The sequence below is a fragment of the Plecotus auritus genome (genome assembly GCF_963455305.1).
Source record: "Plecotus auritus genome assembly, chromosome: 5".
NCBI lineage: Eukaryota > Metazoa > Chordata > Mammalia > Chiroptera > Vespertilionidae > Plecotus > Plecotus auritus.
Window position 1 is genome coordinate 161,198,120 of NC_137776.1, and position 13,345 is coordinate 161,211,464.

At 43.0% G+C, this 13,345-nt stretch overlaps 1 protein-coding gene across 8 annotated transcripts in view; it reads left to right on the plus strand.

The window, feature by feature from the left end:
* Positions 1-13,345, plus strand: part of RNF20 (ring finger protein 20) — a 120,040-nt gene that overhangs the window by 79,490 nt on the left and 27,205 nt on the right. The window contains exon 1 of one of the 8 annotated variants that reach the window (XM_080667343.1): positions 6,701-6,771. The exons of 4 other annotated variants lie outside the window; for them this stretch is intronic. The gene's annotated coding sequence lies outside the window, so the exon portion shown is untranslated. Of the gene's footprint in view, positions 1-6,700; positions 7,139-13,345 lie in introns of those variants that run through there. 3 more of the 8 variants (XM_080667347.1, XM_080667344.1, XM_080667345.1) reach the window with 3 other exon arrangements.

Genomic DNA, 13,345 nt, shown 5'->3' on the forward strand with positions numbered 1-13,345 from the left:
ATATCTGTAATTCTGCTTGATTCAATTCTAGGTTCACTAAGCAGCCTCCTGAGTATCTATATACTAGAAGCCTGGTGCACAAAATTCTTGCACGGTTAGGGTCCCTAGCCTGGCCAGCATCAGGGCTGATTGGGGCCTTCTGGCTGCCAGCCGGGGCCTCCCTTCATTCTGCACCACCCCCTGGTGGTCAGTGCACATCATAGCGAGCAGTTGATTTCCCAGTTGGTTGAACTCCCAAGGGGACAATTTGCATATTAGTCTTTTATTATGTAGGATGTGGTTTCACCCACAGACCAGCTACAGGGAGAGAAATTAATGACCAAAGAATGCAAGTGTCTGGTCTTATTGAAATAATTAACAAGTAGGCTAATCATTAAAAAATGGTTAGGACATTGCGTATAAGTTTGGATAATGAGTGTTTTCTTTAGTTCTAGATTACCTATGAGGGGTCCTAAAATGTAATCAGTTTTGTGTGTGTTGACCCAAGGTGACTTCACCTAGGAGTTATCTTCATGCTAACCAGCCAGCCTTCTCTAGGGCATGCCTCCTTCTTGCATTGCATTTCAAGTTTTAACACTACCTTCATTGTCGGAGTTGATGAGCTTAAGCAACAAGAGTTGGGACATTATCTAGACTTAATGGAATAGAGACTTAAAATGGATCTTAAAAGACAGATATGATTTAGATGGGTGACTCAGATAGGGCATGGTGATTAATAAACAAGGGTGAAATTATACAAGCTAATTGAGCTGCTAACCTCTGAGAGACAAAGTGTAAGGTGGTTGGCATGGACTGTAAATATACACTGTGGGAAAAGAATACACGAGGTAGGGAGTATTCAGTGCCACCATTCTCTTCATGACAAATGAGATAAGAAACCATGAAACTTCATGGAAACACAAAGGAAGACTTGACAAAATGGAGGTCCATGATGTGTTTTTAGTTGAAAAAAACTAAATATCGGACATTTTCATTTCTCTCTAAATTATTTCATAAATGTAATGGACTATATAAAAATTTTAATGGAATTTTGCTCATGAAGTTTATATAGTGTTTTGCTTTCCTGCTCTTTTCATAGGCTCCATCTCTAAATAATGTTACATTGGGAGTCACATATTGCCAGGACTGACCAGCAGACCCTGAGCGATGGATGAATGGATGACTCTGACACACATTTCTATGAAAGAGAAAGCTAAGGGGCTGGTTGGCATAAGGAGCCCAAACAGCCCTGATTGTCTGCCTCCTTAGGCTTTTATTGTAACAAAAGCTTGAACTAGATACAATCAGCAGGGTAAGTATTCTTGAGAAAGCACATGCTTCTACAAGACTAAAGACTAAACAGAGATTCCAGCAACACCGGGGGGCTCGGACTTGTTTGGAAACATCAAGGCAGGGACTGCTGCCTTCGGCAAGGTCCCCTCAAATGCCCCTGACCTTTCGGAGAATCCTCCTTACAGACTTTCCAACCAAGTCCCGTGCTTCCCCACAACTTATGGGTTTGAAGGGGACACAATTCGGTCCATAGTACTGTTATTTAAAGTGTTGGAAAATGGGCTTTCCTTTCATTTTCCTCTCTTTAGGGAATAAAAACAGAGTAAAATACATAGTCTTTTTACAAACCATCATCTGAAGGAATCAAGGGAGTGCCTGTGTGCTAGGACAAGGACCACCTTTCAGCAGGCCTCCACACCTTCATTTGCAGGAGTCAAGTGGGAACCCCAGACCTCTGTGCCTCTTCACAAGACTCCAAAGTGACATTCTTTCAACTCTGGCTTTAGGACTTCCAGCACAGGTTCTTTCTTTCCTTTGGTCATCCAGTGGATGCTGTGGTGTGCTGTCAACATCTTCCCAACCTCCCTTTAAAACTGAGGAACTCGTTCTCCACAGATGCTGGGCATGTTGGATGTTGACAGCTCTCGGCTGAGTTTCCCTCCAAGTTTGCCCTTGGCTGGAGAACGCCAGCTAAATCAAGGTTCTGCCCCCTTCCCCATGCCGCCCAGTCTCCACATCCAATCACTGATTGGTGGAGTGGGATAAAAGCCTGGCCCCCTTGCTTCAATTCAGGGCAACTCTGAAAGGCTTCCCCAGTTCTAGAGCTGCTCGTGGAGGCCATTGTTGTGCAGTCCAATGCTCCTTCTGTCCAATCCTGTTTCCTTCGCCCCCGTACAGATGTTAAACCTCTCGCACACAAATCTCCAGCTCAGAGCCCATTTTCTGCATATTCCAAGAAGGAACAATCTCTTATTTGTATTTGTCTCTGCCCGGGGCCTTTGTGGACCCTTCTTCCACTTCTCTGCATTCTTTGAAATTCTTTCTAAGTGCCCTTTGTAATTTCAGATCAGTCGGTAAACATCTTTTCATGAAGCTTTGAAACAGACAATCTTATTTCACTCCCTTGGATGTTAAAATGGTTATTCCCAGTTTACTTTTATGGGGAGGAGTCTCTAACAGGCACCCAGCATTACGAGTCCCTGGGCTTTGTCTCTGGCCCCCCTTGCCCTTGAAGACCATGAAAACCTAAGTTCACATTTACTCATTTTGAAAAATGCCCTTACACTGAAATCCAGTTGTAGTCCTCAGTTTGTTTTCTAAAGGGTGGTCATGCTACAGGGCTGGTAATGAAAATTACAAATGTTATCTTTGTAATTATGCTTCATCTCCATATCAATGCCTACTGCAAGCATTTCAGTAACGCTGTTCTTTCTCCTCCAAGGCCAGGTGGACTGCCAGTTACCCAGTAATAGCAATATGAAATAGTGGATCTACCCGGTGAGAATTCACAGAGACATTGTGGCTTCTCATCCAAAATTTCATGCTCTAATGAGGGAGTCACAGCCAGCACACGTGCATAATGAAAATCAAAATTATTAATAAAAAATATTAAGAACCTAACATTTTTATGGTAGCTGGAGAGTATAGTTTTCTACACGGTTACATGGTATAAATCATAAAAGACCAATTCTGTGACTAACAGATACATCACAGCTTTCTAGGAGAGCGTTAACTAAAGGTGGATTTCTCTGACAATTTGTGACTCTCATCCTTCAATGAATCTATCAGCACTCATTCTTCCATAGACCCTGCTGGGATTCACTCTCTGGGGATGAGAGGCCTGGCTTTGGCTCCCTGAACTAAGCCACCACCATGGTCCCCAGAAACCACAAAGTAAGAGGGCTGGACATGGCATAGCATAGCAGACCAGGTGATCTGGGGAGGAGGAGCCAGGGATGTACAGAAGAAAGAGAAAGATGCGGCAGTGGTGAGTTGCTATAAGGTGGACGGTGAGGACAAGAGAAGGGCTGGTTTCTGTTAACACTTTCAGGCAGAGCTGAATAGCATCACTTAGAGCAGTGTTCCTCAAACATGCTCAGATAGGGGCCAGACTTACAAAAGTAAGAACTTAACATTTCCAGAGAGCTTGTCCCTGGAGGTTCCGATTCAGTAAGCCTAGAGCAGGGGCCATGGGATCTGCATGTTTCTGTTTAACAAGTGATATCATGGCAGATAAAATACAGCCTGACTAAAAGTAAGGATAAATACAAATCTTCTAGAATCATGTTTTGTATACAAATAATCCAGTCATACATGGAGATAGGACAATCACACAGCAGAACATTTGTAGGGAGCACAGACAAAATAGTGAACAAAAAATCCAAACTATCTTAATTTTGTCCTTTATGAAAGCATTAAGCCCACCCTAAGTAGGTTTCTAAGAATTAAGTTAAAAATATCGCCCTAGCTTGTTTGGCTCAGTGGATAGAGCGTCGGCATGTGGACTAGAGGGTCCCTGGTTCAATTCCAGTCAATGGCACATGCCTGAGCTGTGGGCTCGATCCCCAGTGGGAGGTGTGCAGGAGGCAGCTGATCAATGATTCTCGCAGCCGATCAATGATTCTCTCTCATCACTGATATTTCTATCTCTCTCTCTCCCTCTCCCTTCCTCTCTGAAATCAATAAAGATATCTTAAAAAAAAAAAAATGACAGAAGCCTGACACCACCACTCCGGACCCAAAGCTTTAGAAAAGGAACTGGGAGGAATGCTTGTTGTCTGCCTTGTGGCACAACTGTGTAGTTAATGAAGAGGGGTTGCAAGCCTACAGATGGATCCCTTGACAAATATTAATTTGGAAAAATATCACTTGAATTACGAATGCCTTTTCCTTTAAAAATATTACTACTTAAAATTTATAATGCTGTTGAGACCAGCAATGAGGACTTTCAAAGAAAAGTGATATAAAATATTAAGTATTCTTTTAGCATAGCAAACGCTATTCTGCCATTTATGTGTGAGTGACAAACTTATTTTTCCAGGGTTATTTTTTTCTCTCGAATAAGATGGTGAACAGGTGGTGACAGGTAGGAAATGGGGGATGTGTCAATGAGAATTCTCTGCCATCCTATCCTTCATCTCTCCCATTTTCCCAATTCTCTGGGTGAAGCTACTCTCTGGAACAGGATAGGCCAGTGGTCGGCAAACTCATTAGTCAACAGAGCGGCAAACCGTGGCTCGCGAGCCGCAGTTTGCTGACCACTGGGATAGGCTATTGGGAAAGGTGTTAGATGGCTGACTGAGGCTTTTGGAAAATATAGGCCTCAGCAGTAGCTGGAGAATATGGTTATCTACATGGTGAGAAATGAAGATCTGCTCTCTTCTCAATATCTTCTCTAGCACTCTGAAGTGTGCGTTCAAGTTTAGGGGTATCCTAAATTGATCTGGCTCCATTTCCCTGAGCTGCTTCTTAGTTCTGTCCACCTCTGTGTTGGTTTCATTAGGCTCCAACAGTTTTGGGCTTCATATAAAAAATTCAGAAGATAAGTAAACTGCTTTAGTTCTACTACACCAAGCAATTCACTCTGATTAAACTGTCAATTTTTACTGCTAGGACTTTGGCTTGGGGAATGGAGCTTACTATTTATATTAACACATTCCTTGGAGATGTAAGTGAAGAAGTCAGCTTCCCCAAAGACATACAGAATGAAGGGAGCTGAATAGACACATGAATAAAATCCTGGTTGTGCTCTGTTAAGAGGTGAGAGAGGGGGAATGGATGCCTGGTAGGCAATCAGCCCTATTCCCTTAGTATCAACAATTGATTTATCGCAATACAACACAATTTCATTTGAGGTGATGATACTCAAATGAAACTCAACTAGTCTGAGGAAATTGATAATAGTGGGGATTTTAGCAACAGGAATAAAAGTGGAAACACTATTCAGCTCCAGGCAATGTGGCCATGCAAGGATATAAGCCCAGTGTTGCTAGATCTTCCATATTGTCAAGAGAATTTGATAATGTGGACTTTCATGTAAAATGTCTGATTTTAAATGTTGTTGACAAAGTCAGTTTTTGTTTTTAACCACAAAAGGCAGCTAATACTGTTCAGAATAAACAAAGCATGTCTGTTGACCAAAGACAGCCTGTGAAACTCTTGCTTACAACTTTGGGCTAGAAGAATTTTGCTTGCCATTCAGTGTTCTGTGGATGTAAGGTTTGCCAGGAGTCGAGCGGCTAAAGGAGGGAGATCAGAGAATTAGTGTGGTATCTCATACAATGCAGTCCGGCAGGTGGGTCCCCAAACACAGTTCAGGCTTCTGCTTTCCCTAACAAAACGTGAAGTCCATTTGAAGCCACGTATTTCCAGGCTAGTACATGAACACTTGTTTTCCTCTTGTTTACCTTCTTACTTATCCGTAGGTAAGACCCAGCAGGCTCAGGGACCAAAGTCTTCCCACTATTAGAAATCCAGTATGGATTAGATTTTTTTTTCCCAAAGATGCCTAAATTCCACTGTTGTTTTGTTGTTTTGTCTTTAAATATAGCAATTACTCTTACATCTCTGGACCTCTATCTGATGTCATTGGGTAGTTTTACATAGTTCTGCGAGACATACAGCTTTTTACTGATGTTAGATTGATTAGCTCCCTATCATTAAAACATTTAGTTTAATTGAATAGGAAATAGCACTTTATCCACCAAAAAGCTGAAAATAGACTAACGTTGAAATCAGAAAGCAGAAACTATTGTGTTTCTTATAGTTTCCCTCATTTATTTTCTTGTCCCAAAGAAGCACGAAAACAGTAATTGTCAATACTGTTTGCACCTTATAATCTTGGGGAAGGATGGGAGCGTGGGGTTGGGGAATGCCTTTTAAGAAGTGTCGGCGTCCAGGACCTACCCTAGACACCAAACTCCCCCAAGTGTTTCTAATGTCTAGGCAGGGTGTATCTACAGTTCCCCTGTGAGAAAAATCTACAAGCCGAATCACCCATAAAAATCGCTAGCATTTTCACCCGAACCCTTCCTTCAACACGAGGGCTCCCTGTTAACATTTTTCCCGTGTCTGAGGCTATTTTTTTTCCAGCTCGGAGATGGACAGGACCCTCAGCCAATCGGCAATTTGAACGAGTCTCGGTGGAAGTAGTAACAGGCAACAGAACAAGGCACTTTATCTAAGTAGCAAAACCAGGTTGCCATGGAGGCCAACGAGACAAAAAAAGTCAGGGCCACTGTCTCCATCATCAGAGAGGCCGGGGTACACCTGGAGCTCTCAGGGGACCGCCCAATCCCCTGCGTTGCCAGAGAGACGGCGCCTACTTCCGGGCGCTCGACGCCGGTCCCCGCGGCGCGTCACTTCCGCCCGCTGGTAGAAGCGACACCCTCTTTTTTTTTTTCCCCTTCCTTCTCCCTGGCCCCGCCTCCCGGAAGTTCCGTTGGGTCAGCGCCTGCGGGTCAGGGGTGAGAGGTGGGAGGGCTCCGTGGACGTTGGAGGGTAAGTACCCGGAGTTCTCTCGGGCGTAGCGATTTGGAAGAAGCCAGGTTAGATCTCGGCCGAGGGTGCGATGGATTGTGCGGGCCGCCGGGAACCTCCACCCTCTCCGGCTCGGGGCCTCCTCCTCCCGGGCCTGCATTTGTCCGTGCCGGAGCCTGGGTCCTGGGCCACTCGCGAGTGAGATTGAGGCCCTTGTCCTGCCCACCAGCTCCTTTCTCTCCACGCGAGGGCCGACCGATACCCCTTCCCCTGGAGCTTGAATTGGAGGTGGTGTGTAGTCTCGGTGATGGCAGGGCCGCTTTCTAAAGTAGCAAAGCGCTTTGGCATCCATTCTGCTTCCTTTGAGCTCGGGAACCCTGGGAGACAGGTAGGACAGACAAAATGCTTGTTCGCTTCCCTTGTGCATAGGAGCAAAAATGAAGCTCAAGAACTTACTCTTTCAAGGCAGCACGGCTCCCTAAAAGGTAGAACTGGAATGCGCACCGAGGTCTAGCTTCTTTAGGGTTGCAGAAAATCATGGGGAGAACATTTGGAAATAGAAACTGCAGCTATAAAAAGGAGAGGTAGCATTTCTGAGAGCATACTTCATGTCAGGCTTTATGCTAAGTTTTTTCTCTACTTACTCATTCCTTATAAGAGGATTAGGAAGCTTATACTACTCTTGTGTTGTTTTTTTTTATTGTTTGAAGTATTACAAATAGTACATATGTCTCCTTTTTTTCCCCCCATTGACCTCCCCCCAGCCTCCCCTACCCCCCAGTACATGCCTTTACCTGCCCGCCCCCCCCAGAGTCTTGTATCCATTGGTTATGCATTTATGCATGCGCACAAGTCCTTCAGTTGATCTCTTCAGCCCTCCCCCCCCCCAACCTCCCCTGCCTTCCCGCTGTAGTTTGACAGTCTGTTCAATGCTTCTTTGCCTCTGTATCTATTTTTTCCCCATTTCTTTCCTTTAAAAAATCTTGCCTCTGCAGACAAGAAATAAACATATAATAACAAAAAATGTTTGAGTCCCAATTTCAGTGTCCAACAGTTCTGAGTCCCCATTGCAATGTCAAACAGTTCCTTATGTGTACATGGCAGCAATGATATCTGGATGGTGGGCACATGGTGGCAATGCAGGCCCGACCCTCTCTGGTTTGGTCCTAGGCAACCTGCTGCATCGCACAGCTGCTGACTGCTAGCGTGGCAAGGCGTCGTCAGCGTCTCCCATCTCTGGGCTGTTTCTCTTGTCTTCGTGGTTGGAGCAGACCTGTCAATTCCTCTCTGTTGCAGGAATCCACATGGTCTTGGAGTTGTTTTCTGAAAATATACAAACATATTCTTGACCAAAAGTTAATAAAGGAATCTTTTCTATATAATTGATTTGGGACCTTTTAATTTTTGCCCAAATGATTTTCCTTTGTCTTATTTAGACACCATGTGTGTTTTTCATGGGTGTCTTGCTGTTAGCATTACAAATGAAAACTAATTTTGTAAAGTAAAAGTTTTCTAGATGTAATTTACTTATAGGATATTTTTCCTTACATGATATTACTCTACTATCCCCCCTTTTTTTGATTAATGGAGGCTTTTGTAAATTTTATAATGTAGTCTTGATAACTTCAAATTTTAACTTTTTGCACAAAAATATGACTGCTTTAGGTTCATTGCATGTTCAGGAATTTTACCATGAGATGAACTACCAATAGAAATTTTAGTTACTACTTTAGGAACAGCTTTTTGTCCAGTACAATTAAATTTTCTTGAATATTCACTTATTTCAATTAGCCTATTTAAATTAATCTGAAAACTTGATTATTATTTTACTGTCAAATTTAATACTCTACCAACAATCTTAGTTACCCTGTAAATATTAGTGGAAAGGATTATTTGCATTCTTGAGTAGGCCCTGAGCATTCCTGGTGCTAGGCTGGATTTAGATATAGGGCAGCTGCTGTCGGCCAAGTCTCTGTCTGTTACCTGGGTCCCAATCTGAGCTGGGCGTGGGAAGCAAAGCAGCCATGGGGGCAGGAGACCTCCCTCAGACGGGGTGAGGGTTCAGGCCCCTGCGAGGTTGGGGGGTGGGTGAGGGTCTGTGCCCCACCTCTGTTGACCCCCAAGTTCTCTCCTGATGGCCCCTCTGCGACTGTGCCTGTCTTAGGTTGTTCCTTCCCTGAGGAATCTTACCTGTCTCTGGCTAACCAGTCATCCTCCGGGGCCAAGCAGGGTGATGTGAGGTTCAGTTCTGTCTCCTTGGTAGCCTATGCCCCCGTGGCCTCCATGCCCAGCACCTGCCTTGGGATCCCTTGGCCTGCTGGCAGGGCCCCAGCACTGATCACATATCTCGGGGAACTCAGGTTTCTTCTCCAGGGAGAGCCCAGCTCACACAATTGGGCGAGAGACAGATCCATGGTACCAGCCACCACGAGGCTTCAAGCTCAGCATGAACAGAAAGCTCAGACAACAGCTGAGGGCAATTGGATTGTGAGAAGAGGGTCCCTCGTGGCACAGAAGGCAAGAGGGGCCAATATAGAATGCTCAAGTGCCTTCCCAGCGCCTTAATTCCTTCTGAAAGGGATTAAATCCTTTCATGTCCTTTTTTTAAAATTGCTGCCAAACATGCAAAGAATTAGTTTGTAAGTTTGCTTGGGATAATTGTACAATATGCTGTTGTAAAATATCTAAAATTATAATGACATTGTAGAATAATACCATGTAAGGATATTCTTTGCTCTAGGCCATGGCAATTCAATTTCAAACTGGCTGTCAATTTCTTTTTGTAACTTTATATAAACTTTGTCAGGGAGGCAAAAACACAAATTATTTACTTTAGTTCATGAGGCCAAATATATTGACTTTCAATTACAATCCTTACGACTTTTGAAGGAAACTTTGTTTCCTTCCAAAATAATTTTTAGGCTACAGAGAGTTTCATTTAAAAATCTTTGTCACATGAAACAGTTTCTCTTAAGGTTATGGTGACCACTAGTATGCATTAGATTTAATATTTTAATTTTATTTTTTTATAATTTTTTAATATATTTTTTTAATTTTTATTTTTTACATATGTGTCCTTATTCCCCCATAACCCCCCACCCCCCACTTATGCCCTACCCCCTTGTTGTCTGTGTCCATTGATTAGTCTCATATGCATGCACACAAGTCCCTTGATTGATCTCTCCACCTTACCCCCACCCTCTCCTACCTTCCCTGAGGTATGACGTGCTGATCGACATTTCTTAGTCTCTGGATCTGTTCTTGTTCATCAGTCTATGCCATTCATTATATTCCACAAATGAGTGAGATCATGTGATATTTATCTTTCTCTGCCTGGCTTATTTCACTTAACATAATACTCTCCATCTCCATCCATGTTGTTGCAAATGGTAGGAACTCCTTTTTTACCGCAGCGTAGTATTCCATTGTGTAGATGTACCACAGTTTTTTAATCCACTCATCTGCTGGTGGGCACTTAGGCTGTTTCCAAATCTTAGCTATGGTGAATTGTGCTGCTATGAACATAGGGGTGCATATATCCTTTCTGATTGGTGTTTCTAGTTTCTTGGTATATATTCCTAGAAGTGGGATCACTTGGTCAAATGGGAGTTCCATTGTTAGTTTTTTGAGGAAACTCCATACTGTTCTCCACAGTGGCTGCACCAGTCTGCATTCCCACCAGCAGTGCAAACGAGTTCCTTTTTCTCCACATCCTCGCCAACACTTGTCGTTTGTTGATTTATTGATGATAGCCATTCTGACAGGTGTAAGATGGTACCGCATTGTTGTTTTGATTTGCATCTCTCTGATGATTAGTGACTTTGAGCAGGTTTTCATGTCTCTTGGCCTTCCTTCTGTCTTCTTTCGAAAAGTGTCTGTTTAGATCAGTTGCCCATTTTTTGATTGGGTTGTTTATCTTCTTTTTGTTAAGTTGTATGAGTTCTCTGTAAATGTTGGAGATTAAACCCTTATCGTTGATATCATTGGCAAATATGTTCTCCCATGCAGTGTGCTTTCTTGTTGTTTTATTGATGGTTTCCTTTGCTGTGCAAAACCTTTTTATTTTCATGTAGTCCCATTTGTTTATTTTCTCTTTAGTTTCCATTGCCCTAGGGGCAGTATCAGTGAAGAAGTTCTTTTGGCATATGTCTGAGATTTTTCTGACTATGGATTCCTCTAGTATTTTTATGGTTTCTGTTTAAGTCCTTTATCCATTTTGAGTTTATTTTTGTGTATGGTGTAAGTTAGTGATCTAGCTTCATTTTTTTGCATGTATCTGTCAAATTTTCCCAACACCATTTGTTGAAGAGACTGTCTTGACTCCATTGTATGTTCATGCCTCCTTTGTCAAATATTAATTGAGCATAGTGATTTGGGTCAATTTCTGGGTTCTCTATTCTATTCCATTGATCTATATGTCTGTTCTTGTGCCAGTACCAGGCTGTTTTAAGAACAGTGGCTTTGTAATACAGCTTGATATCTGGTATTGAGATCCCACCTACTTTGTTCTTCTTTCTCAGGATTGCTGCAGCTATTCGGGGTCTTTTTTTATTCCAGATAAATTTTTGGAAAGTTCGTTCTAGGTCTGTGAAATATGTCGTTGGTATTTTAATGGGAAGTGCATTGAATTTATAGATTGCTTTGGGTAGTATGGACATTTTGATGATGTTGATTCTCCCAATCCATGAACATGGTATGTTCTTCCATCTGTTTACGTCTTCCTCTATCTCTTTTTTCAGTGTCGTGTAGTTTTCCTTGTTTAGGTCTTTTACCTCCTTAGTTAAGTTTATTCCTAGGTATCTGAATTTTTTTGGTGCGATGGTAAATGGGATTGCTTTTTTAGTCTCTCTTTCTGTAAGTTCACTATTGGTGTATAGAAATGCCATAGATTTCTTGGCGTTAATTTTGTATCCTGCTACATTGCCGAATTCATTTATTAAGTCTAGTAATTTTTTGATAGAGTCTTTAGGGTTTTCTATGTACAGTATCATGTCATCTGTGAATAAGGACAGTTTTACTTCTTTTTTTCCAATTTGGATGCCTTTTATTTCTTCTTCTTGTCTGATCGCAATGGCTAGTGCTTCCAGCACTATATTGAACAGGAGTGGTGAGAGTGGGCATCCCTGTCTTGTTCCTGTTCTTAGGGGAAATGGTTTTAGTTTTTGCCCATTGAGTATGATGTTGGCTGTGGGTTTGTCATATATGGCTTTTATTATGTTCAGGTATGATCCTTCTATTCCCACCTTGCTGAGAGTTTTTATCAAGAAAGGGTGTTGCATTTTGTCAAATGCTTTTTCTGCATCAATTGATATGACTATGTGGTTTTTATCTCTCAATTTGTTTATGTGATGTATCACGTTTATTGATTTGCGAATATTGTACCATCCTTGCATCCCCGGGATAAATCCTACTTGGTCATGGTGTATGATCTTTCTGATGTACTATACTACTCTTGTTATTCCTGGTTTAGGAAATACAGGCTCAGAGATGATAAATGACTTGTCTAATATTAATGACTTAGTAGACATCTCCCAGATCTCTTTTCAGCTCTGATTCTTCCAACACAGTAGAATTAACTTTTGTCTCAAACTGTGTTTTTCTGATTTTGGCATATCAGGAAGTGAGATTTATTTTTCTCGTCATCCTTCACCCATGATCTTTTTTCTTACCAGCATCCTGTTTAGATATGTGTAGTCGTGTAAATTCAGCCCTCAGTTGTCCTCCACAATTTGCATCTTTCTTTCCAAGAGGAATTTGGGGAACATGATGGTTGGTGTGGAGTTAATGGATCCAGGTTGAAAGGTTGGCCAGAAGAATGGCTAGTCCTATATAATAAAATGGTAATATGCAAATTAACCATCACTCTGCTACACCCACAAGCCACGCCCACAAGCCAATCAGGAGCGAATATGCAAATAAACCCAACCAAGATGGCTATGGCCACAGAGAGCAGGAGGGAGGCTTGGGTTTCCCCGGCAATGGAGGAAGCCAAGCTTTCTGCCTGCCCTTGCCGGCCTAGGTCTCCACTCAAGGCTACAAAGTTTCAATGATAGAAGATACATAAATCCAAACAGAAATGACGGCAGCCATGGAGCTGGAAAGAGCAGGAGGCTAGGGTTGCCCCCGGTGATGGAGGAAGCCAAGCTTTCCGCACACCCTGGCCGGCCCAGGCCTCCGCTTAAGGCTACAAAGTTTCAATTATAGAAGATACATAAATCTCAATAGAAATGGCTGCCGCCACGGAGCAAGCAGAAGGCTTGGCTCTGCTCCAGGCTACAAAGTTTCAATTGTAGAAGATAAATAAACCCCAGATACCAGGGCCTCCACTTGGGTCACCAGGGGGCGTGGCCGGCCTGCAAACCACCACAGGCCCCTCGCCCAGGCCGCCTCACGCCCCAAGGGAACCCCCACCCTGATCCGGGACACCCTTCAGGGCAAACCAGCTGGCCCCCACCCATGCACCAGACCTCTATCCTATCTAATAAAAGAGTAATATGCAGATTGACCATCACTCCAACACACAAGATGGCTGCCCCCATGTGGTCAAAGATCCTGCCCCCATGTGGACATAAGATGGCCACCACAAGATGGCCAG